Here is a 10,076-nt window from a genome sequence, read left to right as displayed (position 1 = left end):
TTGAACTGAGGTTGTCCATTTTGAGCTGAGACTCAAGTTTGTCTTTGTATTGTCTTTTGGGGGTCCTGATCTCCTACTTTATTTCCTTCTGTCGGTTATACAGATTTAGAGTATTTCCTTCTCTGAAGAAAGTTTTCTTTCTGTACAGTAGGTCTTTTAGATTCTTAGAAAGCCATGGCTTAGTGTTTGGATATAGTTTAACAGTTTTTCAGGAATAACACTGGTTTCACAGTCTGTGACCCAGCTGATCACAACATCAGTCGGTTCATCAATATCAGCTGAGGACTCCTTAAACACGTCCCAGTCAGTAACCTCCAGACATCCCTGCAGAGTGTGACAAACTTTCACTCTGATGTTCTGCACTTTGCCTTGCTTCAGTACAGTGTAGACAGGGATAAGGAGGATGCAGTTGTGGTCAGAGGAACCCAGAGCAGAAGCACCTTTCACATTGCTGTAACAGATCAAACATTTTTTCTCATCTAATGGGGCATGTGATGTACGGATGGAAGTCTCTCAGTGTGTGTTTTAGTGTGCAGTGGTCTCTGGATGACCTGATAGATAAGCCCACAGGCATTTATTTCACTGGCCTTTGGACGGATATAGACAAGTTTCACAAATATCTGGGGAAATTTATGAGGCAGATATGGAGGGCACAGTGAAACAGAAAGCAGTTCTAAGTCAGTAGTGCACAGTTTCTCCAGGACAGTGGGAGATTTGCACCAGTGCTGTCCTTGTCATTTGGAATACCCACTTGTGCCCAAGCTTTCATTTGCTGGCTGATGTTGCTTCAATATTTCCGCATAATGTTCTATCCTCTTGATGCCATCTATTTTGTGAAGTGCACCAGTCTCTCCTGCAGCAAAAACACTCCCACAACATGGTGCTGCCACCCCCATGCTTCACAGTTGGGATGGTGTACTCAGGCCATCCTCAGCCAGCATCTTCACAAGGTCGTTTGCTTTTGTTCTGGGGTTGATGAGCACATTTCCCTCCAAAACAATCCTAACCTTAACCAATCTCCATCTTGAGCAGTAGGATGGCTTGACATTCCCATGGTGTGGATCTGTGCATGTAATTGTTTGGACAGATAAACGTCAAACCACAGCAATCTGGAAACTGCACCCAAGGATGAACCACACCTGTGGAGGCCCACAAATGTCTTCCTGATGTCTTGATTTCTTAGCTTTTCTAATGTCGTCACACAAGGAAGCAGTGTGTTTGAGGTGTGCCTGAAAATACATCTTAATCTATCAAAAGCTTTCAAAGTCAGGACATCATTATCTTGAAGGCATAGCTATCTTAGTGTATGCAAACTTCTGATTGTGAAGAAAGTAATAAAAATTCTCTAAAAAAAAAATCTCTCATTATTCAGGGATGGGATCAGCAAGTTCTGATTCCAGCGGAAAGTTGTTGACGGGGGTGGGGTGGGGGTGGGGGGATATGTGTGCGGCAGTGACTTCCAATTGCTGGGCCGTTTACAAGCTATCGTTAACATCGTTACCATCTCGCGGGAGTATCAGCGACAATAAAGTGTTCAAACTTCGAATGAAATCGGCGGATCCATGGAAAATTCCCATCCCTGGACTCTACACTTCATGGTGATTCGATTACAGTACTGTACATGACTGCTCTCACTGAGTGGCAGCTAGCATTCAGCGCGGTGGCTATTAGCAGCCGTTCGATATTACGACTTGCCACACAAAAAAAAAAAATTTTCTCCTCGAATTTAGACGATTCACAAGAATGACCCTGGCAATGATAAAATCCGCGGAATTCCGCGGATCCGCGGAAAATTCTCATCCCTGATTATTCTGGCATTTAAAGATAATTTTGGTCGTTTGACATAAAACAGGAGAAGCATTGCCAGATTTAATGTTAGATCATGTAAATTAAAAAAAAGGGTTATGTGTTTTATACAGTGTAAGTAAACTTCTGGGTTCAACTGTCTGAATTTCTTGAGAAGGAAAAGGCTGGTAAACTCACATGCTCAAAAGTATTATTCTCTACCAAAGAAAATGCTGCTCTTTACCTTCCTGAACAACTTGCTTGAAAAACAAGACTTTTCTTCCGTTACTTATCTTCATCACCATGTAAGACATTTTCAGAAAGTATGATCAGCAGCTAGTTCAGCCTCAAACAAAAAACAAGCAGCTTCCTAGCAGTCCACCATTATATCCTCAGTACAGCTGCTTCTGCAGAGCTACATCTCTCCAGCCAACGTCACCTGGCTTTGGTCGGCCCATCTAACCAACTGGAGCAACTTTAGACATTTTAAAGAACAAATGAATGATCATAATGTTACAGTGGTATGTTTCTCACTTTTTGTGAAGAATCCATGTTTCCTCCGTTGTTGAGCTCAGACTAAATGGCTGCCAACATTCCTCTGCTTCCTCCGTCAGATCTCCTCCTCCCTGCCATCACCTGTCACATCAAACACATCTTCATTAGGATACCACTCTAATACACAAGTGTCAGAGTGTCCCATATGTTCATCAGCCAACACAGAGGACACATTTCAACTCAATAGTTCACTTTTAGCTCTTTCAGTTTCACCTAAAACTGATACAAATTAACTTAAACTGTTAAAAATAAGGAACACAGACAGAAAACAGACATGGAAAAGAGAATAAAGAGAACATAAGAGATGCTAAGACAGGACTGCTGGTCGAAAACGGAGAAGAAAATCTGTCATTGCACACTTCATATACAATGAAATTTAATTTGAGCTGCCCTGCTTATGCTGTAAGTTAGTGAATGTATTTTTACTGCTCAGTGTTCTGTTTAAAGGCAGCTCTCACTCTCTGTTCTTTGCACTCTCCCATAGTGTCAAGTGTCTCCCACTTTCAATGACAGGTGATTCTCATTAATGATTTTTCTCACAGTTCTGCAGTTTCCCACTTGAAAAAGGATGTTTCATCTACCAGGGTTTGAGCAGGACTCCACTCATCAATCAGACAGTTGCTTTCTTTCTTTTGCCTCTTTTATTTTACAGTGGTTGGAGTTATCGTGGCTGATCTCCGTGGGCTAATGCTAATGCTAACACATACTGCAGTTGGCACACATCGGCAGGCTTAAACAGTCTTTTAGAGTCTCCAGAATTCTGCTCTTACCGGCTGCAACCCGGATTTTGGAGATGAAGGCAATCCTGCACAGTTTGCCGCAGATCTTGATGCTTTCCCAACAGAAACTCACGACCACTTTGTTGGAACTCGGTCATTCATTCTCAGTTCCTCCTCAGTGCTGCGTGTGTCCCCTTTTTTTGCCGCCGGTGGCAAACCTGCAGCCGCAGATTGTTTCCGCCCCAGTTGAGTGTAGGACCTGTGCGTAAATGCTTCTCCTTTGAGTTCTCAGCTCCTTCCAGTTTGACTTGACACATAGACTGCTTTGCACTCTGTGTCACCTGTACCTTCAGACTTCTGAATAAAAGAACAAAAGATTTATTGCAAAGAACAAAAAGGTTTTGCCTCCACAGCAGTGTGTTATGAAAATGATTGTATTTGATGATTGAATGTTCTTATTCATTGTAATACTGTGTGATGTGTGCTAAAAGAGGAACAAGGACACGAGCTATCATCAATATTATTTCATCTTACATGAATAATTTTTTAAAAATGACATCATATAAATATGCACTACTGTTCAAAAGTTTGACATCACTTAGAAATGTCCTTTTTCTTGAAATCAGTTTTTCCTGCAGATCAATCAGATGGTTTGACAAATGCAATGAAGCAGTTTAAATACGGAGGTTCAGACCCTCCAGTATTACTGATCATAGAGGGAAACTAACATGTTGAAATATGAAGGTTTAGACCCAACAGTGTTAGAAATGATGGAGAATAATCAGATTCATTTAAATATTAGTTTTAAAATGATCACAAATAGGAATAAAATGACCAAGAAATGGATAAAGCGACCAGAAATCTGCATAAAATGACCAAAATATGAGACAGAACTATCACAAATGTGTATAAAATGACAAAAATATGAGATAAAACTACCACAAAGATTTTTTAAAAATGACCGAAATATGCCTCATAACCGCAACAAATATGAAAATTACAAAAATATGACTCAAAACTACCATAAATATTGGTAATCTTGGTTGACTGGTGATGATTTATCAGTATTGTTATTGATTATTGATGGTTGCAGGGACAGAGGTTTGTGTGTGAGTCTCTGCTGCCATCTAGTGGTGGATCAACAACATGACTTTTCCCAGATTGAATCCCAGAGAGTCCTGACTTGTTAGTTGGATCAGAGAGACTTCCAGTAAGATGGAGCTCTGAGCAGCAACACTTTCCTGAAATCTTCAAACGCTCCTCATAGTTTGTTTCATCTGAAGTTTAGTCTAAATAAATGAAGTGTAGGACTTTGAACAGAAAGGAGACTCATTTTCTCTTCCTTTGTGGATGTTTGGATCACGACTATTCATTGGTACCAGGAAGAAAATCCTAGAAGCTGTCAATCTGCTCACAGACAGGTTTGATATCCAGGAAAACACATGGAAGAGCTGAGCAGAAAATGGAGGAAAAGTGCAGCCTGGTAGCAGTGATGAGAGAGGAGGTTACCGAATACAAGAAGAAAAGAGTGGAGCTGGAAGAACAGGTGGGAAAAGTGCAGAAAGAAGTGAAGACGCTGACTGAGAAATGACACCAACAAGAAACTCTATTAGAAGAGAATTTAGAAGCAAACACCAACTGATCATATTTTAGTGAATTGTGTTCCTGACCAATGGTTGGATAGACTCCCTACCAAACATGTGGAGCACAAATACAATCAAAACATCAAAACATTTGGCACAAATGGAGACATAATGTTCCTAATTTCAGACAGTTTTCATGGATCAGGTCAGGATTTTTTTTTTAAATAAAACTTTGAAGGAATTATTGTAATTTTCTTCCTGAAGGTTTTACACATTTTCAGAATTTTGCGGAATTTTTTGCTGAATTTTTGGATTTTTCAGAGCAGGAAACAATATTTTTGGTGAATGAAGACAACAGGAGGGTTAAAGTCAGACGATGGCGTTGGTTCTTCTGGAAGTAAATGTGAATTTTTCCAACATAAAGTGAGAGAAAACTCAGTAGATTATGGTCAAAGAATGTGTCAGAAAGCCAAAGAATGAGAAAGACAGTTGATGAATGATATGAATGAGTGTTGTAAAATGAATATGTTCTCTGATAGGAAGAAAGAAGAAGTGATTGGGTTCCAATCTAAAGGAGATGAATTGGATTGGAATAAAGCACCAGGTGCATTTCTAGCATCCAGAGCTAAATGGATGGAAGATGGGGAGAAAAACAGTTCCTATTTCAGTGGATTAGAGAGAAATGCAATCAGCCTCTAAATGTTGATGATCAAACTGGGAGCAATCCAGAAGAAAGAGCAGATGAAAGATTTAGATTCTATCAGCATTTACATTCAGCAGCTTTTTCTTTCAAAAGTCAAAGCATTTCTTCCTCAGACTGACTTTAAAAGCACGTGTTTGGAGAGATTGATAGAGCTGGAATGAAAATGTCTTTGGGGAAATCAGCGGCTCCAGATGGACTTGCAACCAACTTTGATCCGTTTTTCTGGGCTGATATTAGAGAATGACTGTTTGAAGCATTCAAAGAAGCTTTCAATCAGGGAGTCACACTCATTTTAGTTCAGGTTCCACATTTAGCCCAGTTTGATCTCAAGTGGGCCGGACCGCTTTTTACTACAGGATCAAAACCACAAAAGTCAGATTAAAAAAAGACAAAAAATGAGACAAAAACCAGACAAAATATTGTGAAAATGTGACACAAAAAGACAAAAGAACAATCTAGTATTTGACTTTGTGATCATGGTCTAGAAATGATTTTAAATTGATACTTTGACTCATTTACAATCTGCAGTTCATGTCTTCTCTGGAATTTGAACACTTTGATGATGATTGATGGATTGTGCTCATTTGGTAGAGGATGCTGCTTTTACACTCTTTCTATATTCATTGAAAGCTTCTGACAAGCTTCAGCACCACTTTATTTGACATTCACTGCATTATTTTGGATGTAAATTCATTCATATGCTCTCAGTGTTGTCCAGCAGAATTCCTTCAATGTGGAACTACTAGAAGATGAGATGTTAACAGGAGCAAACACCAAGGAGACCCATCGGTCCTCTGCTGTTTATTATTAGCTCTGGATATCAACCCTCCTGTTGGCTTCATTTACTTCACCAAAAAACAGGGAAAAAAATCCAGAAATTCAGCAAAAAAATTCACCAAATTTATGGAAATGTGCAAAAACCTTCAGGAAGAAAATTCCAATAATTCCTTAAAAGTTTTATTGAAAAAAACAAAACAAAATCCCCCTAATTTGGCAGGAAAATTCTTGTAAATATTTTCAAAAAATGAGTAAAAATTTTCCAAAAATCCTAAAAATATCTAAAGTGATTCCATATTTATCAGTAAAACTTCTGATATTTTCTTTAAGAACATTCACATAAAAATCAACCAAAATCCAGAGAATTTACTGGATTTTGGTTGATTTTTATGTGAATGTTCTTTAGAAACATTTCTTCTTTTTCCACCAAAAAATGTTCAAAAATTTCCCAAAAATGTTAAAATGTGGACATCAGAAGTTTCACTGTGAAAATATTTATTATTTTCCACATTTTCAAACTTTAAAACGACACGAGGGTTAAAATAATGAAACTCTAAAAGCATTTAATAACGACACAGTCAGCAGATGATCCAACGTTATTTTAAAGCTGTGTGTATTTTCCAGAAGCCTCAGGGTTTGATTGAAACTAAATGTGAGATCTGATCCATTCACCAGAAAACACAAACTTTACTTCAGAATATTCCAGTAAAAATGAGCTGAAACATTTGGAGAAACTATCAGTAAAATATGATCAACAGGGAAACTTCTAACATTCTGATTGTTGGAAATCAAATCTAAAATCCTTGAAGATCTGCTTCCAAAGGAATCTTTCATATTTGGTAGAATATTGAGGACAGAAATGGAAGGATTTCAGGATGAATTTATCCAGCAGATTCTTGATGTGTTTCACATGGATGGATGAAGAAAATCCAGCAGATTGACTGTGATGTGATTTGATGCTAAAAGGTGATGTGGTAAAATGAGTAGAGGAGGGGCTTTGAATGTCACTGATTTACAAACAACGAATGGTTCCATGAAATGACTTTAGAAAACAGGAACATTATCTGTGCTTTACCTTAGCGCCTCATCTTTGTCTCATTCTCTTTAACCCCTTAAGCTGCGGTCAATTTTCCCCTGAAATTTCTACTGAAGATGTACAGAAAGTAAATTGAATGCTGTTCTTGAACTGTTTGGAGTACAGGCATGGCTGGGGTCTCCTTTGAAAGCTGACAACCTACATTGTCACCCAGTGCAGTAAAAATTACTCTAGGTGCTACTGGCACAGAGTTATTTATGTTGGAACACACTGAATTAGGAGGAATTTTATTCTCGCCTAAATTTCTTCCCTAATATAACACCTGAAAATTAGTGTGGCAGCACTGTGACAGCTTGAAACACAACAAGGCAACAGCCTGGGGTCTTACATAGTTCAGGACAAAATTTCAGAGCAATACTACAAGAAATGAGTGTTTCACACATGTTTTTGTACTAATATGCCCAATTATGTCAATTTTGGACACCCTATGTACACCCTGTGAAAAAATGGTATATCGTCGTTTATTAGCGCTTTTTCACACTATTTTCACTCCAAAAACTCATAAAGAACTAAAAAAATCACTTCAGATAAGCTTCAGTGTGGATCTTGATCTGAATCAGAGGCACAGACGGAGACAGAGAAAAGCTGCAGCTCCTGCAGAGCCGGAGGTGTGAAAACTCACACTCGGCCGCTAAAGCCCGCCTCGCGGCTATTCAGCAAGCTCATTGGCGACATGCCCTGTCAGTCAAACGTTTCCTCCGACGTGTTTTGCATCAGAATTTCAGGAAGAGATGTGAGTCAACAGATCCATCGGCCATGGCAACCATAGATATATCTATGATGGCAACGGCTGGCTGTTCCGGGTTCGGAGGCAGCGATGAGTCACTTGATTGGCTGAAATGCGGTTGGGATCGAAGACAGAGGCTCCAGTCGCCATTTTCTGACCGAGATCGTGAGGATAACAGAAGGATTCATAAAATTATGGATAAAAATGCAGTGACTTATGGAACGCGCAGCGCCACCGTGCGCCACGTGGACGCGCACGGAGCCGAGCGATTTGTGGATTATTTACTTATTTCTTGACATGTTTTGGGCAAAATATGATACTTGCTCGTATTGTCTGGATGACTACTCTTGGATTATGGCCGGTTTTTGTGGATTATTTTCATCGTTGATCGGTAAAAGACCATCGGAAGGTGAGTTATGCCCTTTATGTGTCCCTTTAAACTTTTGTTGTTTGTTTTAGAAATGTGTTTATATCGCCCGCTGTGGTAATCACATCTGAAAGTGGTTTATACCGGCGGATTCATGAGACTCTAAGCTTTCCATGGATGTATAGTGTTTCTATCGTCCTGTTTGAAGCTAAAAATGGTTTTTGCCGTTAAACTTCAGCCGGCCATCTTGGGCCCGTATTCGGGCCCGTGTGATTTCCATCCTTTAAATGATCACATTTCCACATGCAGCTGTTCTTCTACTGGAAAATGCTTTAGAAGCAGAACTTCAGTCCACACAAAGCTACAATGTGAAAGAACAGGAGGATTTGTACAGGAGGAAATGTGTCTTTGTGAAGGATTGGATGGAGAAAGGAACACATTGAATGGATGAAGATGTTCTAGTGATTTTCAAACTAAACTGACTTCAGATTGCTGCTAGAAACAACATTCTCTGCTAATCAAAGCTGTTCCAGTGATCAAAGGAATGTTCCAGAATTCATCTGAACTCCTCATTCTAACACGCTGTTTATTGACAGAGAAACATTTTTACACGTTAAATGTTAGAACAACATTGTGAGATGATCAGGAACTAAAGAATGTTTTCCTCTTCCTGCTCAAAGAAAAGTTGGATCTCCAACATTTCCACAGACCGACTCTATCAAAGTCACAAGCAGATATTTGTCTTTTCCTTTCTGAGCTGAAATGAAACAAGTTCATTTCTAAACTCTTTCTGATGTTTCTCCATGTAGAGAATGTTCCAGAAGGAGATTTCATGTGGAGAAGAACACATGCACATTGATGGAGAAGATGTGAACCTCCAGAACATCTGTTCTCCTCCTGAACTATTGTGAGGAGCTTTAGGGACACAATCATGAATGGTTGCTAACAAACAACGTTCAACCTGTCTTTGAATACAATTCTATCAAGTTTGCTCTCTTTATGCACAACAAACATCTGGAATTTATGTGGAACAATAGAATGAGAACTGGTGAATTTTAGACACACAAATGTAGATTTTTTGAGGCTGCTCTGAGTTTGAAACTTTTCTTTTCCTCCTTAATCAAACTGTCAAATAGAAGTTCCTTCAGACTGTCTCAGATTCTCATGTTATAAACTGATTAACCCCTGAGAAGTTCATTTCTTTGAAGCTGTCTGATTTGATAATTCTATGTTTCTTTCTTTTCTGCTTCTCTTCTGCTTGGACCAGTGGAATTGTAGGACACAGTTGGTGCCTATTTGTTGTTAAATTATGCTTAATAAAAGATAAAACAACAAAAAACTTGGGGAGCCAAATATCCCAGAATGCATTTAGACCAGCAGCAAAGACCGAGGAGGAAACTTTCAGAGGAAACTCAAGTATTTTGGGAATCCTGCTGTTATTGTGACACTAAATGTAGTTTTCAGATGATTTGAGGTGAGAAAGTGGTTGTAAAAACGTCCAATCTGTGGTCAGTTTCTCCAGATGAAGCTGATTAAAAATGAGCTCCAACGGTTTCAGAGATGTGAGGTCCAGGTTAGACAGCTATGATGGACGGTCAGCCTCACTGTAGAACTCCTTATCTGGACCAGACTTTACAATCTGCTGCTCTGACGCTTCTATGGTGCTTCAACAGGATATTAGTAGTTTATGTTGATCTAACCGTCACACTTTGACCTCACACTTTATTTGGATTGTTCACAGAAAAATCAGTTTGAAAGAAGTTC

The sequence above is a fragment of the Acanthochromis polyacanthus genome, chromosome 22, assembly GCF_021347895.1.
Source record: "Acanthochromis polyacanthus isolate Apoly-LR-REF ecotype Palm Island chromosome 22, KAUST_Apoly_ChrSc, whole genome shotgun sequence".
Taxonomy (NCBI): Eukaryota; Metazoa; Chordata; class Actinopteri; family Pomacentridae; genus Acanthochromis; species Acanthochromis polyacanthus.
The sequence above is the reverse complement of the archived record's forward strand: the minus strand, read 5'-3'. Positions refer to the sequence as shown.